Genomic DNA, 20,086 nt, shown 5'->3' with positions numbered 1-20,086 from the left:
GATACCACACCTCCCACCCTCTACTACCTGTCTGTTTCGTAGTATCTCACCAGATGGAAGGATCCCATGCAGAAAACGAAACATCACCTCACGCGCCCGAGGGTTTAACTTCATTTTACTAAATCTAAACCAAATACTCTTCCACGCATACATGGGGAACAAACCCTCAACTGGGACAACGCACCTACCTAGCCCTTATACGAACCTTTCTCAGTTCCCTAACCAACATCACAGCCCTCAAAACGATTTTGCATTCCCTCAACTCCATTCCTCGATACCACATACCCAGCCTGTCGTGTATCCTTTCCAACTGCCCCGCGTTCACACCCTCATGCAACACTTCCCATTTAATACACACACATTTAGCCCTCCGCCTCAAATCCATCAACCCCAACCCACCCTGACTTACAGGTAACATTACAACTTCCCTTCTTAACCGATCACAACGTGAACCCCACAAAAATTTGTACACCCATCTTAGAATCCCTGCAATCGCTGTCCCTGTAATTGGGAACACAGCTGCAACATGCCAAACCTTACTATACAATAAAATGTTTACGACTATCACTCGCTGTATAAGAGTTAGGTGCTGGGGTCTCAGAACACGTAGACGCCCCACGATCCTTTCCAATAACCTATCCGAGTTTTCCTCCCGCGCCGCAACCATGTTATCCTTATAAATAATACCACAAATCTTTAAAGACACCGCCCATTCTTTAACAACATTACATCTCCCCCCCCACACCCCCCACCCAAGAACCCAATCCCATGCACCTTGACTTTGCACTATTTACCTGCATACCCGTGGCACTTCCAAATAATTGCACAACCTCGTCCAACACTCCCATTGACATCCCTTCACGAATGAGAACCGTGGTGTCGTCAACATATCCAATTAAACCCGGCCAGGCCCTCCCACCCCCCACACTTCCCTCACCTGGAGTACCTGGAGTTTACCTGGAGAGAGTTCCGGGGGTCAACGCCCCCGCGGCCCGGTCTGTGACCAGGCCTCCTGGTGGATCAGAGCCTGATCAACTAGGCTGTTGCTGCTGGCTGCACGCAAACCAACGTACGACCCACAGCCCGGCTGATCAGGAACCGACTTTAGGTGCTTGTCCAGTGCCAGCTTGAAGACTGCCAGGGGTCTGTTGGTAATCCCCCTTATGTGTGCTGGGAGGCAGTTGAACAGTCTCGGGCCCCTGACACTTATTGTATGGTCTCTTAACGTGCTAGTGACACCCCTGCTTTTCATTGGGGGGATGGTGCATCGTCTGCCAAGTCTTTTGCTTTCGTAGTGAGTGATTTTCGTGTGCAAGTTCGGTGCTAGTCCCTCTAGGAATTTCCAGGTGTATATAATCATGTATCTCTCTCTCCTGCGTTCCAGGGAATACAGGTTTAGGAACCTCAAGCGCTCCCAGTAATTGAGGTGTTTTATCTCCGTTATGTGTGCCATGAAAGTTCTCTGTATATTTTCTAGGTCAGCAATTTCACCTGCCTTGAAAGGTGCTGTTAGTGTGCAGCAATATTCCAGCCTAGATAGAACAAGTGACCTGAAGAGTGTCATCATGGGCTTGGCCTCCCTAGTTTTGAAGGTTCTCATTATCCATCCTGTCATTTTTCTAGCAGATGCGATTGATACAATGTTATGGTCCTTGAAGGTGAGATCCTCCAACATGAACACTCCCAGGTCTTTGACGTTGGTGTTTCGCTCTATTTTGTGGCCAGAATTTGTTTTGTACTCTGATGAAGATTTAATTTCCTCATGTTTACCATATCTGAGTAATTGAAATTTCTCATCGTTGAACTTCATATTGTTTTCTGCAGCCCACTGAAAGATTTGGTTGATGTCCGCCTGGAGCTTTGCAGTGTCTGCAATGGAAGACACTGTCATGCAGATTCGGGTGTCATCTGCAAAGGAAGACACGGTGCTGTGGCTGACATCCTTGTCTATGTCGGATATGAGGATGAGGAACAAGATGGGAGTGAGTACTGTGCCTTGTGGAACAGAGCTTTTCACCGTAGCTGCCTCGGACTTTACTCTGTTGACGACTACTCTCTGTGTTCTGTTAGTGAGGAAATTATAGATCCATCGACCGAGTACATAAGCTACGGTCAACCATTCTATAAAAGGGGTCCTGAAAACACGCAAACAATATTTGGGACATGGGGCATCCCTGTCTAAGGCCTCTACCCATTGCAATTTCCCTCCCCATACACCCATTAATCTGTAACCTCATTTTCGCCCCCTTGTACAACGTATTTACCCACTCGACTATTTCCTCCCCAAAACCCTGTCTCCTAAGTATAACCTGGAAAGCTCCCGTTTCCACTATCATATGCTCCCTGCCAATCTAGAGCCAACAAAGCCGCCCCTCTACCCCCACCCTTAGCTTCCACGAAACTTCTCAGTATCCCATGTCCTTCAATCATTGACCTTCCTGGCAACCCAAACTGAGATTTTGACACCACCCCCCCCACAACACATTTGAACCTATTACCTAAATTTTTGGCAAAAACCTTATAGTCTGCACACATCAGCGATATGGCTCGGTACTCCCGAAAGGTGGGCTGCCCCTTGCCCTTCAGGACCAATACTACAACTGCTGTTACCTGCTTCTCCCCCAACTTGCCCTCCTCCTTCATATGATTAAATAACCTAACTATAAATCCCTTTATTAACGTCCAATGTTGTAAATAAAATTCTACTGGGAGATCGTCAATACCCGGAGCTTTCCCCTTCCTCATTCCCCTTAACGCATTCTCTATTTCCTCTGCCGCAATAGTCCCACCTAAAGCCTTTCTATCAGTATTTCCTAAATTACATGTCACATACGTACACACCTTGTCTAATGCCACGTCACCTCCCCATCCCCACTGTTCCAGTAATTCTCTTACCAAGCCTCCGCATATGCACACATCCCCTTCGTGGTTCGTATCTCCTTCCCTGCTCTATAATTCCCTACCATCTCCATTACCCCTAAACATGGGATAGCTGTCACTGCCTGCCTTTGCTTTTGTTGCCGCAGAACACACGCTGATGGCTTGTTACCCCAAATCACTTCTTCCACCCCTGCCTGCACCCTTACAGCTTGAAACCTTTCATTTTGCAACACCCTCAACCTCCCCTTTATTTCAGCTATTTCATCCATAGGAAAATTATTCCCACCCACCCTCCGCCCATAGCAACCTCTTAACCTATCCTCTAAATAGTTAGCCAGTCCATATTTTAAATTATTAATACGTTTTCCTTCTCTCACATAAATTTTCTAATCCTTTCCTTTGCAACACTATCCCACCATGTCACAATGTCATCCACTCCCTGTTCTTCCACACTAAGCTCCCTCCATAGGACTGAAAACCCCTCCAACCCTTCCTCATCGTCTAACACACTTACATTTAATTTCCAATAACTCCTATATATGTCCGCGAGCATCCCCCACCCAACCTCCTCCACCACTGCCCTATGATCTGACATTGTAGCCTCAACAGTACTGAAAGATTTCACATCCACTCCCTGAGAAAGGTGCACTATCTAGTCTCGCAGCGTATCCACCCCTAACAAACATATATTCAGTCTCCCACACCGCCCCCCCAAAGGCATCATGTAACCTAACATCCCTTAATAAATCCCTAAGAGCCACAGACATATATCCAGCCCCTTTTGGGTCCACATCAGCCACTCTGATTACACTATTCCAGTCCCCACCAACTGTTGCCACCTCTGGTAGTGCACTTAAGAAAAACACAAGATCCTCACACACAAAATCATTCTTTACCTGTATGTTATTTTCTGCCGGCACATACACACTCACAAAAGACACATGCTTACCCATTCACCACCCGTCCAAACGCAACACCCTCCCTCCCCCTCCTCCCTCGCTTCTCTGCAAAACAAACGGGCTCGTCTCCCTTATTAAAATTCCCACCAGGGCCGGATTACCGCATAGGCAAACTAGGCATTTGCCTAGGGCCCCACGCATTTGGGGGCCCCGCGGTCCAAGGGGTTCAGGGGCTCATCCAAGACTGCACACATGGTGCAAGTGCAAAGGGGTCCCTACCTAAAAAGTTCAAGTGTTTGGAGAGTAAAATTTATTTTTAAAAATTAATCAAAACAAAAATAAATAATGAAATAAAATAAAATAAAAATAAATAAACCTAACCATAGATGGCAACACTCAACACGCCTTTGTTTACATCAGAACAGCTGTGTTTTCCCACTAATGGGTGAGTATGGGAGATTCCTCTCCAATTTTCTGTAGTAATTACACTTTATCTAGACTTGTACTGTGGCAAATTAACTGAAGTGTTGTTGATAGACATTGATGTGTATGGATAAATGTTTGTTTTCGCCTCTAAATGTTAAGGGAGGTACCTGATAGGGTTACTTGACCAGTAAAGACGCATGGACCAGTAAAGATGCATTTTTGGTAAAAATACTATAAAGAAAAACCTAAAAACGCAAACTGACTTCAGTTTGTAGGTTTTAAAAGCACTTTGTCCTGTCTTTAAGTCTTTATCATTTGAATAACAGATAAATGGTTTTGGGTAAATGGTTTTGGTTGTCTTGATGTACTTTCCCTATTAAATTTAATCTAAATAGCCAGAATGTATTTAATTAGACCTTAAACAGGCTCACACTGACCCCCCCCACCCCCAAGCTGGAAGCGGTCGCTTCGCTTACCCGTAACTCAAAGGGGCCCTGCCAATCTGAATAGCCTAGGGCCCGGAGACTTCTTAATCTGGCCCCGATTCCCACACCTCCTTTTAGACGGGGAGATGGCAGGGTAACTACTCAAAATCCTGCCACCTCCAACATCCTACCCTCTTTACAATTGTGCTCCTGCAGGAACACAACATCCACTCTAGATTTATTCAGGAAATTACGAAACCAATCTCTCTTCATACCGCTACATAACCCATTAACATTTACAGACATACACCTAAGGCCTATTAAAGTTTCCACCCCTGCTTCCTCTCATCACTCTTTACAACTCCAGAGCTTGAATTTAAGTTCGACACCTTCAGAGTGCTCTCTTTCCCCCCCCCCTTCTTCCGGTGCCTCCTATCTTTGCTACCACCACCTACACCACTACCTTCACACTTCATCTCAGTCTTGTTTCCCAGGCCTTTGTGCAGGAGTTAGGACGTCATCAGAATCTGATGCAGCCGCCCTCTTTCTCGTGACAATCATGTTACACATGTCTTTGTCAGATGTTGCCTCTCGATGAACCTCCACCTCCACCTGAGAATGGTTTAATGATTCAACGGAGGACTCCAAACCACCATCACGTCCCAAAATATCATGTCTCCGACTTTCTGGGAGTGACGACTCTCCGATGACACCACGCTCAGGTGTAACGTCCCTCTCAGGCGGTGACAAAGTCTTCAACACCTCGACCAATTCCTCCTCAATCTCAAGAACCTTCTCCTGTAATTGCTGCTGCTCCTTATCCACAGGAGACGACACCTGATCAGGCAGCTGGGGGCGGGACTCCAACTCACCGCCAGTCCTGTGTGCCCGATCCACTATCTCGCTCCACAAAACACCACGCCCTCCGTCCGATGTTAGTTCCTCACCTGCCACCTTTGAAGCAGGGGCTGCGACGTCCACCACAGGTCCAGGCATACGTCTTTGCTTGTCACAGGTCGCCGCTATGTGATCATACACACCACATAGGCGGCACGTACGTCGTTGTCCTGGGCACATTACCATTACCTGCATCCTGAATTCTTGTAGGTACACATAGGACGGTATTGGGTGCCTCAAAGTCATTTTGAGGTTGAAAGAACCCCCTGGAAAACCAGCATAGGCGCCTGCCGCCCACGTACCATGTTGAGCATAATACACCGTCCCATACGTCTCAAAAACTTTCCTGATATCCGCCTCGTCCGCCTCAAAGGGAACATTGCGTAACTTGATCCACGTATAATGCCGTGAAACATCCATCATTCTTACACTGACAGCCGGTGTGACGCTAAGACTTACGTCCTGAAACCTGGTGACTAACGATTCATAAACCGTTGCCGATAGCAGTTTGACGAAAATTCTTTGGCCTCCATTTAATGCTACTCCATACAAGTCACTATCTTGTATGCCATATGTCTCCCAGATGATCTTTGGCAATAAGACTTGCACAGAACTAGGCGTTATCGTTCCTCTAAGTAGCTCTATGCCTACAGTGTTTATCCGGCGTCTCAGACTAACCGCCATCTTGACAATCACAGTGCACCTATATTGTTAGCAGAGGCGTGACAGCACCACCTCACACCACTGCAGCCAGGTAACTGACAAGGAAGCTCGCCTACAAACAGCAGAGGGGTGCAGAGCACAACCGCACTCTACTGTGGTCAGGCAGCGAATGAACATACATCATTATGGGTTATGTAACGCCTGGTTTGGGAGTTATTGTTCGATCAGAGGAAGGGAAGTAGGTACAGTTCTTCGCATCAAAACCCCTCCACTGAAGTCAATGACCCCTCCCCCTTTTCCAAGACATTAGCCCCCAAAGAAAATTTAATTAGGCCTATTGAAATATTAACAATTTAGTGAGCAAACTAGTGCCGGGGACCAGGAGTTGCAACTCAACTCTGCTGTTGTACTTACAAATACGTCATTAGACAATACTTACGTTATTTACCTGTATTAAGAGGATGGGGAAGCGGTAAAGCCGGAGGGGTGGCAGGAAGAGGTGCAACACCTCTTTCCTGTATGATCACTGAAGGTTAACTGCCCTTAAGTGACCTTGAGATTGGTGACTGTCCTGACCTTCACTATAACACCATGACTGACAACTTAACCTGACTAACTCTGACTATCACCACTAGATGGCACTACTACACCATCACTATCAATACTACCCATGGTGGAGCGCTCAACCCGTGTGGGTCATGCACCACCTGGGATGATAAGTTCACTCCCAGGTGGCATAGATCACATTCCTTGGATCAAGAGCCCCTCACCACCACCTTCAAGGAGCCTCTCTCGAGGTCGCCACTCTCACCACCGGAGGTGCTGAACTCTACTATTTTACCACTAGTAGTCAACATGAAGGGCAGATAATTGTACCACTAGTACTCTACATGAGGGGCAGAGTATTGTACCAGTAGTACTCTACATGAAGGGCTGATTATTGTACCGCCAGTACTCTACATGAGGGGCAGATTATTGTACCACTAGTACTCTACATGAAGGGCAGATTATCTTAACATTCAGGGACGTGCTAAAACCGTACTGGCCTATAAGTCATACTCATTTTTCATCATATACAGTATTATAATTATGGGGGGAAGTTAATCCAGTAAGAATAGGCCTATTTAGGGCTGTTCCTTCTGGCCTATGGGTTAGTATTACATTCACGAGGAGACTTAAATAATGAGTAAGATAAGTACAGATAAAAACAGTTTAGAGAAACTGCTTGGGTTTCCAGACAGCTCAGTATGACCCTTGTGAGTTTACCACTGACTTTTAATTGTAATAATAATCAATGGGTTACCATGGAAAGTTCTGAGCCATCTCCCCGGCAGACTTAGAAGCGATAAACGAGGGACAGATGAAGCCCTTGGGAGATACGGACAAGATAGTTACAGATTTCCATGGCAACCTCAAGAGGTTCCGCAACACTAAGACCAGCAACCCGCAAAACGGGAGGCGGGTCTGGAGCATACTTGCCACACAATTTCTGTACCTTTTTCCAAACCGCATACATAGTGGAAGTCAAGGTAACAATAGAAACGTAGTCCTGTCAACAAGTGTGCTAATTAGTGTCGCGTATGACGCAGCGAGTGACTGCCCTTGCCCGCTTAAAATCCTAAAGACGATCTGCGGTCCTATTATATCGATAACGGCCCCACGCAGCACGTTTCAAAAGCATTGCACGGGCACACGCAGGAGACCACCAAGGCACGCACGTCTGAGAATGCCTGCCTGAGGTTTGAGGAATAGAATGTGACGCTGCAAGCAAAACTAAGGTCGAAAACTGGAGCACCAGCTCATCAATAGAAGATGAAGGGTCCTCACATAAAGCAGTAAGATGAGCGTATAAGTCCCAGTTCGCTCGTCCAAATTGCCAATGGGGGCTACGAGGCGGTCAGGAATACGTAGTAGAAGTAAGAATAATAGGAAATTGATCACTCGTGGAAATCTGGAGAACAGACCAAGTGTAATCAAGGGCATTTGACGAGGAACAGATAGAAAGATCAATGCATGAGACTGAGTGCAAGAGTCAAAATAGGTGGGAGCACCCATATTTAAAACATGAAGAGGACGAGAAGTGAGAAGAGTTTCCAACTGATCACCACGAGAATCACAGTGGGACCCTCCCCAAAGATGATGAGCATTAAAATCACCTAACAAGATGGGCGGCGACAGAGAAGAGATCAAAACACAACATCCGAGATACAGAATGCACAGGAAGGGGAAATATATAGAAAGCAAACTGTATACCATCTGTGCAAATAAATACGGGCTGCGGTATAATGCAGCTGAGAACGAACATAGACCTGTTGCAATGGTATACTAACTCACACAAGAAGCGCATTCTCATTAAGGAAAGGGATCAAAAGAATACAACAGCACATAGCCTGAAACGGGACGTAACTGCTGAACGAGCCTTAGGCTCTTGTAACCCAACACATACTGGGGAAAACTGGGAGAGCAACACCTAGAGCTCTCCCCGATTACCCCTGAGGCCACGAATATTTCATTGTAAATAAGCCATTATTCACGAAGACAGGTATGCAAACAATGAGAAGCGATAAAATCTACAGGCTAGTAGGGTCAGTGAAGTTAATGTGTGGAGGCAACGGAAAGTGTGTACGCAAGGAGGAATCAGAATGCTGTGAAGGAAAAGATTGCTGCGAGGGTTGTGAAAAATAAGGAGGTGCACAGGTGTCCATTGAGGGTTTCGTCTCCGCAATATAGGTGATGATAGCATCAAGTGTTTCAGCGGACAAGGAAGATGCCGATACCATGACTTCAGAGACAGGTGAGGTAGAGCAAGTAGAGATAGGGGAGACTACCTGGAGTTTACCTGGAGTTTACCTGGAGAGAGTTCCGGGGGTCAACGCCCCCGCGGCCCGGTCTGTGACCAGGCCTCCTGGTGGATCAGAGCCTGATCAACTAGGCTGTTGCTGCTGGCTGCACGCAAACCAACGTACGAGCCACAGCCCGGCTGGTCAGGAACCGACTTTAAGTGCTTGTCGAGTGCCAGCTTGAAGACTGCCAGGGGTCTGTTGGTAATCCCCCTTATGTATGCTGGGAGGCAGTTGAACAGTCTCGGGCCCCTGACACTTATTGTATGGTCTCTTAACGTGCTAGTGACACCCCTGCTTTTCATTGGGGGATGGTGCATCGTCTGCCAAGTCTTTTGCTTTCGTAGTGAGTGATTTTCGTGTGCAAGTTTGGTACTAGTCCCTCTAGGATTTTCCAGGTGTATATATTCATGTATCTCTCCCTCCAGCGTTCTAGGGAATACAGGTTTAGGAACCTCAAGCGCTCCCAGTAATTGAGGTGTTTTATCTCCGTTATGAGCGCCGTGAAGGTTCTCTGTACATTTTCTAGGTCAGCAATTTCACCTGCCTTGAAAGGTGCTGTTAGTGTGCAGCAATATTCCAGCCTAGATAGAACAAGTGACCTGAAGAGTGTCATCATGGGCTTGGCCTCCCTAGTTTTGAAGGTTCTCATTATCCATCCTGTCATTTTTCTAGCAGATGCGATTGATACAATGTTATGGTCCTTGAAGGTGAGATCCTCCGACATGATCACTCCCAGGTCTTTGACGTTGGTGTTTCGCTCTATTTTTTGGCCAGAATTTGTTTTGTACTCTGATGAAGATTTAATTTCCTCGTGTTTACCATATCTGAGTAATTGAAATTTCTCATCGTTGAACTTCATATTGTTTTCTGCAGCCCACTGAAAGATTTGGTTGATGTCCGCCTGGAGCCTTGCAGTGTCTGCAATGGAAGACACTGTCATGCAGATTCGGGTGTCATCTGCAAAGGAAGACACGGTGCTGTGGCTAACATCCTTGTCTATGTCGGATATGAGGATGAGGAACAAGATGGGAGCGAGTACTGTGCCTTGTGGAACAGAGCTTTTCACCGTAGCTGCCTCGGACTTTACTCTGTTGACGACTACTCTCTGTGTTCTGTTAGTGAGGAAATTATAGATCCATCGACCGACTTTTCCTGTTATTCCTTTAGCACGCATTTTGTGCGCTATTACGCCATGGTCACACTTGTCGAAGTCTTTTGCAAAGTCTGGAACTTAAGAGGTCTGAGAGGGCAAGGGAGTATGAACCTGGAGAGATGTGCCGGCAGGGACAGAAGAGTCCTACGGTGGAACAGGAGAGGAAGGAAGCTGGAGGAGGACTGGGGAAGAAGTTTGGGGGGAACAGGAGAAGAGAGGACCACACGATAGGGGTGAACTTCCACGTTCGTGATAGAGTTAAAAAGGGGCTGAGAACTAGGTACCGAGGCTGAAAAAGAGAACTGGGAATTGTAAGCACCGGAGGAATGCCAAGAAACTTGGACTTAGGAGACAGGTTCAACTGCATAGGTGATAGACGAGAAGATGCACGACACCAGAGGAGCTGGTAGGCGGGGGGACCGCCAAGGTTGGAGGTCTCCTAGGTACTCGAGAATAAGGAACACGGAAGATTCCCCTGAAGGCAAAGCCGAGAGACAGCCATAGCATAAGTAAAGCCGTCGCTTTCCTTAAGACAACGGATTTCCCGTTCAACGCAATACGCTTCTTAAGTTGAGCAAACATCGAAATTTGGCCAAACATCCCCTCAAATAACATGGTTTTCTGGGGAGTACCCATGGAATTTCAGCGAAACTCTCCAATTTAGTCTCCAAGACTATTGTCAACACTGTAGTCGACAGATAAAGCCTACTCCCCAAGCTAAACATTTCATGAATAATGATACCTGTCACACTGTCTCTTACCAACTTGGTATTGTACACCATTTATAATGTGAAAATATAATAAAAGTTAGAGAAATCTGGTCCAGGAAAAAAGCTATCAAAACTAAGGCCAGATGCAGTCGAAAGTGATCTCAAAACAACCCAGGTTATACCGAAATGTTTAAAATTTCCTCCCCAAGTGTCAGTTTTGTGAACTTAGTAAACAAAGCAATATTAGACTTGCCAAAGGCATAAAACACGTAGAACACACCCGCAACCACTACGCAAAGCTCTGAACCCACCAACATCCCCACAGAAACTGTGCAAAAACAGATTCCATACATCTTCTGAAGGTCGTGAAAAACATCTAAAAGTAATGAAAATTAGCTAAAACTTATGAAAAATATCTAAAAAATATGAAAAAACTGAAAATAATGAAAAATAATTAAAATTATGAAAAATAACTAAAAATTATTAAAGATAATGAAAAATTATGAAATATGAAGAAATATTATGAAAAACTTATGAATTATGAATAATTGAACATTATGAAAAAACGAAAACTTATGAAAATAAAAATATGATAAATAACTAAAAATAATGAAAAATAACTAAAAAATATGAAAAATAACTAAAATAATGAGAAATAAGTAAAAATTATGAAAAATACCCAAAACCTATGAAACATAACTAAAAATTATGAAAAATAAATAAAATTTATGAAAAATAATTATAAGTAATAGCTAAAAATTATGAAAAATAACTATAAATAACTAAAACTTATGAAAAATAACCAAAAATTATGAACTAGAAGTCGAAAACCTCAGCCATCGACAAGTTGAGCTCTCGTAAATCTCCTGTGTTCAAGGCCCTAAACTATAGCCTAGACCGATGCATAGCTTTTTTCACAAACTCATCAACAAGTCTATACGAAGCTTCATATTCTTGCTTAAGATGAGGCTCAGTAACTCTTGGAATGGTAGTGTCATCACTCAGACTGATCCTGAGTCTACCTGAACATCGTAAGTTTACACCGATACCCATTCACCTCCAAAAGGTGGCGCCAGCTTTCGCTTAGATAACTGCCTCGTGACTTTACTTTTCCATCTGTATGTAATGTCTTGTCGTTTACTTTTAAATTACATGACAAGGGTCACTGATAAATGTTTTATCTGCAACGAGTGTGTTTATACCACGCTTGATGGCAATACCTGCCATACGACACACAACAGCTTTCTTGACAACACCGAGACAATGCCTCCATCAAACGCCCAGCATTATGACATCAGTCATCACTGAGCCAACACTGAACTAGAGTGACAACAGTAACTCTTGCCCTCACCAAGAGGAGAAGAAGCCTCTAAGTCAACCACACTTACTGTAAAAAGGAAGCTGAAACTCTCTCTACCCAGCCTAACTGCAAACGTAAACAAGTGAAATCATTGTCTACACAGACTGAAAAAAGAAAGTAACATCATCATCAGAACGACCTATTGAAACCGTTAACAAAGTGACAGAATCGATAGAACAGCTGGCAAGATGTAAACAGTGTGATGTCATCACTTAAACAGCTGATTGATTGCATAAACAAAATGCTGTTATCTGAACCTGTGACCGTAAATGTAAACAATGTGCCATAAACGCTCGCTTATCGATTATGACGAACATAAGTTGTTGAAACATGAAAAAAATGTTCTTTTCAACAGTTTTCTCAAGATCTCCAGCGCAAGCTTCATCAGAAAGAAATAACAAATTTTGCTCTGGGTCCCGAAATTATTGCCTGACGGCGACTGAGAGGAGGGAAAAAAGTAATTATTTCCTCCCGGACCTTATAATGGATTCCTAGATGGTGGAAGGTATTCACGGGAGACGATGGACGTGATCAAATTATGACACTAATGTTTTTGGTAGGCGAGGCGATGATGCAAGGCACCAGGGATGAGGGTGTGAGGGTGAGGGTGAGTGTAAGGGTGAGTGTAAGGGTGAGTGTAAGGGTGGGTGTAAGGGTGAGGGTAAGGGTGAATGTAAGGGTGAGGGTAAGGGTGAATGTAAGGGTGAGGGTAAGGGTGAGGGTGATGGTAAGGGTGAGGGTGAGTGTAAGGGTGAGTGCAAGGTGAGTGTAAGGGTGAGGGTGAGTTTAAGGATGAAGGTGAATGTAAGGGTGTGAGGGTGAGTGTAATGGTGAGTGTGAGGGTGAGTGTAAGGGCGAGTGTAAGGGTGAGTGTATGAGGGTGAGTGTGATGGTAAGTGTAAGGGTGAGGGTGAGTAAGGGTGAGGGTTAGGGTAAGGGTGAAGGTGTGAGGTTGAGAATGTGTGATGGCGAGCGTAAGGTGAGGGTGAGTGTAAGAGTGAGTATAGGGGTGACGGTGTAAGTTGAGAGGAGTACTGTGTATGTGTTATACACATGTTCACACTGTTTTATTTTGGTTGTATTGTAATATACGGTTTTTGTATATACAGTTTTTAAATAAAATATAAAAAAAAATCAATATCACATGTAACACCGAAAAATTTCCCACAGATGACACCCGAATCTGCATGACAGTGTCTTCCATTGCAGACACTGCAAAGCTCCAGGCGGACATCAACCAAATCTTTCAGTGGGCTGCAGAAAACAATATGAAGTTCAACGATGAGAAATTTCAATTACTCAGATATGGTAAACATGAGGAAATTAAATCTTCGTCAGAGTACAAAACAAATTCTGGCCACAAAATAGAGCGAAACACCAACGTCAAAGACCTGGGAGTGATCATGTCGGAGGATCTCACCTTCAAGGACCATAACATTGTATCAATCGCATCTGCTAGAAAAATGACAGGATGGATAATGATAACCTTCAAAACTAGGGAGGCCAAGCCCATGATGACACTCTTCAGGTCACTTGTTCTATCTAGGCTGGAATATTGCTGCACACTAACAGCACCTTTCAAGGCAGGTGAAATTGCCGACCTAGAAAATGTACAGAGAACTTTCACGGCGCGCATAACGGAGATAAAACACCTCAATTACTGGGAGCGCTTGAGGTTCCTAAACCTGTATTCCCTGGAACGCAGGAGGGAGAGAGACATGATTATATACACCTGGAAAATCCTAGAGGGACTAGTACCGAACTTGCACACGAAAATCACTCACTACGAAAGCAAAAGACTTGGCAGACGATGCACCATCCCCCCAATGAAAAGCAGGGGTGTCACTAGCACGTTAAGAGACCATACAATAAGTGTCAGGGGCCCGAGACTATTCAACTGCCTCCCAGCACACATAAGGGGGATTACCAACAGACCCCTGGCAGTCTTCAAGCTGGCACTGGACAAGCACCTAAAGTCAGTTCCTGATCAGCCGAGCTGTGGCTCGTACCTTGGTTTGCGTGCAGCCAGCAGCAACAGCCTGGTTGATCAGGCTCTGATCCACCAGAAGGCCTGGTCACAGACCGGGCCGCGGGGACGTTGACCCCCGGAACTCTCTCCAGGTAAAACTCCAGGTAAACAGGCCTGCTAATTTGGGACTGGGTTGTCATAGATTCAAATTTGTCCATTCGTGCATTGATTATAAATATCTTATAATGATTAGGTGTCAAATATTTATTAGTTAATTAGCCTATACCCAAAAATCAAAACCAATCCTCATTTAATTGCACATCTTGACCTCCCAGATACATTTTACATCATCAGTACGTAAAGGAAATACTCTCAAATTCACCTAGCAGGTACCTATCAAGTTACACTTATATGGGTCTCTGCTATCATCATATACAAGAACATTTTTAATTTGTGTCTGTCTCCAAGAATGTTTATTATTCTATTTATGAAGGTATAGTATATTAAACTCTCAATCAATTAAGGTTCTCTTATCTACATCAGATTTGATTTCCAATGTATATTCTACTGCACAATCACTGATCTCTTTCATGTGATCATTCAAATCACCTTCAGTTAACTCTTGCTCCATCCAACTTATTCCTTTCTTATATTTCACTTCACTAAGGACATGATAATGAGTATCAATGGTCTGTTTCATCACCTCTAAAAATGACTTCAGAGAGATCCCATGCATATGGACAAAAGATAAGATATTTCTTAGTTTGTCTTTACACATTGTGATCCTCCATCACTATTTGCAGTACACTATCATTATACCTAGCTCACCCATGTCTCTCATTTACCCCTCAGGTTTGAGAGAGGATGTCTTATCAATGCACTAGTTATAATTTATATTTACACCATTTCACTCAGTACCAACAAAATTCATTATAATTACTTACGTATCACAGAACGGATGGGAATCGAACCCATGGTGTGTGATTCCTAAAACTCAATTATGAAGCTAATACAGGCTTAAATACAACTTTCACACCTTGAAGGCGAGATCCTCAGACATAACCACTCCCAGGTCCTTCACATCACTTTTCCATTCTATTGTGTAATCAGAGTTTGTAGTATACTCAGTGCTAGTTATTATTTCCTCCAGTTTTTCATAATGGTGTAGTTGGAATCTATCTTAATTGAACGTCATTCTGTTCTCTCTTGCCCATTAGAAAACTTGGTTTACATCTTCTTGGAGATTTACCGTGTCCTCAATGGATGACACTCTCATGCAGAGCGTAGTATCGTTTGCAAAGGATCATACGGTGCTTTGGTTTACATCTCTGTCTATGTCTGATATGAGGATGAGGAACAGGACGGGGCGTGTGGTGGGGAGGTTGTGTGGTGAGGCGTGTGGTGGGGATGATGTGTGGGGAGTGTGACAGTGTGATGGGGTGTAGTAGCGGGCTGTGTGGTTGGGCGTGTGGTTGGGCGTGTGGTGGGGCGTGTGCTGGAGCGTGTGGTGGGGATGGTGTTTGGTTGGGAGGGTGTGTCGTGCGGAGGGTATGTGGTGGGAAGGATGTGTGGTGGGGAGGGTCTGTGGTGGGAAGGATTTGTGGTGGGGAGAGTATGTAGTGGGGAAGATGTATGGTGGGATGTGTGGTGGGGAGCGTCTGTGGTGGAGAGGGTGTATGGTGGAAGAGGGGAAGTACTGGTGGGGAGAAGGAAGTAGTTGTCTGATAGAAAGAAGTAATGGTGGGAAGAGAAGGAAGTAATGGTGGGGAGAGAAGGAAATAGTGAGGAGAGAAGGAAGTAGTGGTGAGGAGAGAAGGAAATAGTGGTGAGGAGAGAAGGAAGTAGTAGTGAGGAGAGAAGGAAGTAGTAGTGAGGAGAGAAGGAAATAGTGGTGAGGAGAGAAGGAAGTAGTGGTGAGGAGAGAAGGAAGTAGTGGTGAGGAGAGAAGGAAATAGTGGTGAGGAGAGAAGGAAGTAGTAGTGAGGAGAGAAGGAAATAGTGGTGAGGAGAGAAGGAAGTAGTAGTGAGGAGAGAAGGAAGTAGTAGTGAGGAGAGAAGGAAATAGTGGTGAGGAGAGAAGGAAGTAGTGGTGAGGAGAGAAGGAAATAGTGGTGAGGAGAGACGGAAATAGTGGTGAGGAGAGAAGGAAATAGTGGTGAGGAGAGAAGGAAATAGTGGTGAGGAGAGAAGGAAGTAGTGGTGAGGAGAGAAGGAAGTAGTGGTGAGGAGAGAAGGAAGTAGTGGTGAGGAGAGAAGAAATAGTGGTGAGGAGAGAAGGAAGTAGTGGTGAGGAGAGAAGGAAGTAGTGGTGAGGAGAGAAGGAAGTAGTGGTGAGGAGAGAAGGAAGCAGCGGTGAGGTGAGAAGGAAGCAGCGGTGAGGTGAGAAGGAAGTAGTGGTGAGGAGAGAAGGAAATAGTGGTGAGGAGAGAAGGAAGTAGTGGTGAGGAGAGAAGGAAGCAGCGGTGAGGTGAGAAGGAAGCAGCGGTGAGGTGAGAAGGAAGTAGTGGTGAGGAGAGAAGGAAATAGTGAGGAGAGAAGGAAGTAGTGGTGAGGAGAGAAGGAAGTAGTGGTGAGGAGAGAAGGAAGTAGTGGTGAGGAGAGAAGGAAGTAGTGGTGAGGAGAGAAGGAAGTAGTGGTGAGGAGAGAAGGAAGTAGTGGTGAGGAGAGAAGGAAGTAGTGGTGAGGAGAGAAGGAAGTAGTGGTGAGGAGAGAAGGAAGTAGTGGTGAGGAGAGAAGGAAGTAGTGGTGAGGAGAGAAGGAAGTAGTGGTGAGGAGAGAAGGAAGTAGTGGTGAGGAGAGAAGGAAGTAGTGGTGAGGAGAGAAGGAAATAGTGAGGAGAGAAGGAAGTAGTGGTGAGGAGAGAAGGAAGTAGTGGTGAGGAGAGAAGGAAATAGTGAGGAGAGAAGGAAGTAGTGGTGAGGAGAGAAGGAAATAGTGAGGAGAGAAGGAAGTAGTGGTGAGGAGAGAAAGAAGTAGTGGTGAGGAGAGAAGGAAGTAGTGGTGAGGAGAGAAGGAAGTAGTGGTGAGGAGAGAAGGAAGTAGTGGTGAGGAGAGAAGGAAGTAGTGGTGGGGAGAGGGGAAGTAGTGATAGGGGAAGGGAAAGTAGTGGTGGGGGAGGGACAGTTGTGGTGGGGAGAGAAAAATTTAATTGATGATGAGGGGAACTGTGACGTGGGAAATGGAGGATGGAAACGGGAAGAGATAATGGAAATATGGAGAGGAAGTGGAGGGGATATTGGATGGGGAGGGGAGGGGAGGTGGAGGGGAAAGAGAAGTGGGTGTGGCCTTGATTGTCCACGCAATGCAGTGCCTTCTGGTAGTGGTGGTGGTGGGGGGCGGGGGTAATGATGTGGTGATGGTGATGGAGGTGTTGTGAAGTAGTTGTATGATGGTGTGCACTGGGGTATGGTTTTAGTGGAGGGTGACATTGGTGTAGTATATAGTATGTTGTTAGTAGTGTGAGGTGGTGATGGATGTAATGTAGTGTGTGGTGGTGGAGGTTGTGGTGGTGGAGGTTGTGGTGGTGGAGGTTGTGGTGGTGGAGGTTGTGGTGGTGGAGGTTGTGGTGGTGGAGGTTGCGGTGGTGGTAGTGTGTGGTGGTGGTAGTGTGTGGTGGTGGAGGTTGTGGTGGTGGTAGTGTGTGGTGGTGGAGGTTGTGGTGGTGGTAGTGTGTGGTGGTGGAGGTTGTGGTGGTGGTAGTGTGTGGTGGTGGAGGTTGTGGTGGTGGTAGTGTGTGGTGGTGGAGGTTGTGGTGGTGGAGGTTGTGGTGGTGGAGGTTGCGGTGGTGGTAGTGTGTGGTGGTAATGGTGAAAGTGTTGGTTTAGATGTTGTGTATAGTATGATGGTAGAGGTGCTTGGTGGTGGTGGGTGATGATGGTTGTGGTTGGTGGTGGTAATGGTTGGTGGTGGTAATGGTTGGTGGTGGTAATGGTTGGTGGTGGTAGTGGATGGTGGTTGTGAAGTGTGATGCTGGTGAGTTTTTTGGTGAGGTGTAATGGTGGTAGTGTCGTGTTGGTTGTATGGTGGGTCTGGTTATGTTATGTATGGTGGTGATGGTGGTAGTGGTGGTGTCCGAGTATGTTGGTGGTGGCGTGGTGTGGTGTTGGTTTTGTTGTGGTGGTGCTTGCTTTGGTTGGGTGCTGGTCGTAGGGTAGTAGAGCAGCAGTGGTGGTGGTGGTGGTGTTGATGAAAGTGTTAAATGGCATGATGACAGAGAACTTGCTTGTGGTTTTGTTGGTACTGGTGATTGTGGTGGTTGTGGTGTGGTGGTATAGTGGTATTATTGTTATTTTCTGTGGTGTTAGTGTTGGTTTTGTAGTAGTGGTGGTGATGTTCACTGTAGTACTGGTGGTTGGCATCTTGTTGTTGTTGTTATTATTGTGGTGGTTGTGGTGGTGGTAGTGATGATGGTGGTGCTCAGGTAACCGTGTTCAGTTCTAATCTCGTAGCCAAGGCAAGAGCACCCTGGGGCCGCGGTTTGCTCACTTAACTAACCTGTAATAAATGCAGATTCCTACCCACTTGCTATTAATCAGTCTCAGAATTTACGAAACTCCATACAAGTAGCGGCAGTATTGTGAGCCTGGGTATAATAACTGACCAAGATGGTGATGGCTGTTTTCCTGGTCTTCACCTTCTCCTGGAAATCATACCTGCTCAACCTAGAACGGTTCATCCTCTCCCATCAAAACTCCTGAGGCCTTCATCTGGCAAAGAATATGTTTGCTGCCTCAATTTACTTTTCAGTGCTGCGGTTTGCTGATATTTTGCACCATTTACTAAAAATAAGTGGGTGAGTGGGGAAGCTGAATTCTGCCGATTTCATGGGGATTGAGTGTTGCCACCTGAATTTAAAGTCAGGCTTCCTTATTCCTCGTTTGTTCTTCCTCACACCTAAGTGAAGCTATCAATGAAGTCATCAGGAAGCAGCAGCAGCATCCCAGCCAGCCATAGTTGACGCCTCATTTATCCTGCCCTAATACTAACATTACATAACCTGCTTTTTCGTGACAGTGCTCAGTTACACCACCTTGTAGACGCTGCACCTTGTGTTGTGGACAATATTGCCAGTAAAATATGCAGAACGGCCATCTTGCCATCCTGGATACAGACATGAATGCAGTGTAATGACATGAAAAAACCCACTGTGTGGATGAAACGTTGACAGTAATGGATCTCATTGTACTCCATTTGTCTCTTTTTCTATCATTTCTCTCAGTCTTGTCTTTCATAGTGACAGCAGCATGCCGTATAAGGCAGTCAGATTTTGAGGCCGATGCGACTCATTGATCGTGAACTCCTGGTCCATTTAGGGAGGTTCCTTGATGCTAGCCAGAGACTCTTGATCAGAGGAAATAGTTATGCTCCCCTTGAATTAAACCTGATTAACTCCTATTTTTGCAGGTTTTGTTTGACCATACAGATTTAGCACTTCCATGAATAATAATAATAATAATTGTATGATACCGAGCACCTGTGAACACATAATGGATACACAAAGGTCAAGTTATTAGGACCTAAAAGAGCATCTTTGTACATACATTGCATAAATTAAATTCAGTATATAGACAAATGTATACATTTTACTTTATTTTAGTGGCAAAGTTTGCTGGGACTCTCACCCTGTATGTGTTCACACCTAATTGAAGCACATTTAAATTGTACCTCAAAATATACAAAGGCAAAACAATATTACTAAACTGTAATTAATAGTTTAATAATGGGGAAACGTTGAGCCCATAGGGAGTCGTATAGCACCCGGAAAATGGGAGATTATCAGGTTTGATCCAAGGATGGGAGAAGTTAGCTCCAGTTCCTTGGATCGATAGCCTTCCTCAGAATCAAGGCATCTCCTTGAAGGG

General features: G+C 45.2%; 1 long non-coding RNA gene across 4 annotated transcripts in view; it reads right to left on the bottom strand.

Annotated features, from left to right (window-relative positions):
* The window catches only part of LOC138854009 (uncharacterized), a 62,903-nt gene extending 56,160 nt beyond the window's left edge, over positions 1-6,743 (bottom strand). For 3 of the 4 annotated variants that reach the window (XR_011393188.1, XR_011393187.1, XR_011393185.1), the window contains exon 1: positions 6,630-6,717. This is a non-coding gene — a long non-coding RNA (uncharacterized lncRNA). Of the gene's footprint in view, positions 1-6,629 lie in introns of all 4 variants that reach the window. The other variant, XR_011393186.1, reaches the window with a different exon arrangement.
* Between the last annotated feature and the right edge of the window lie 13,343 nt (positions 6,744-20,086).

This window comes from Cherax quadricarinatus, chromosome 45, assembly GCF_038502225.1.
Source record: "Cherax quadricarinatus isolate ZL_2023a chromosome 45, ASM3850222v1, whole genome shotgun sequence".
Taxonomy (NCBI): Eukaryota; Metazoa; Arthropoda; class Malacostraca; order Decapoda; family Parastacidae; genus Cherax; species Cherax quadricarinatus.
The sequence above is the reverse complement of the archived record's forward strand: the minus strand, read 5'-3'. Positions and strand labels throughout refer to the sequence as shown.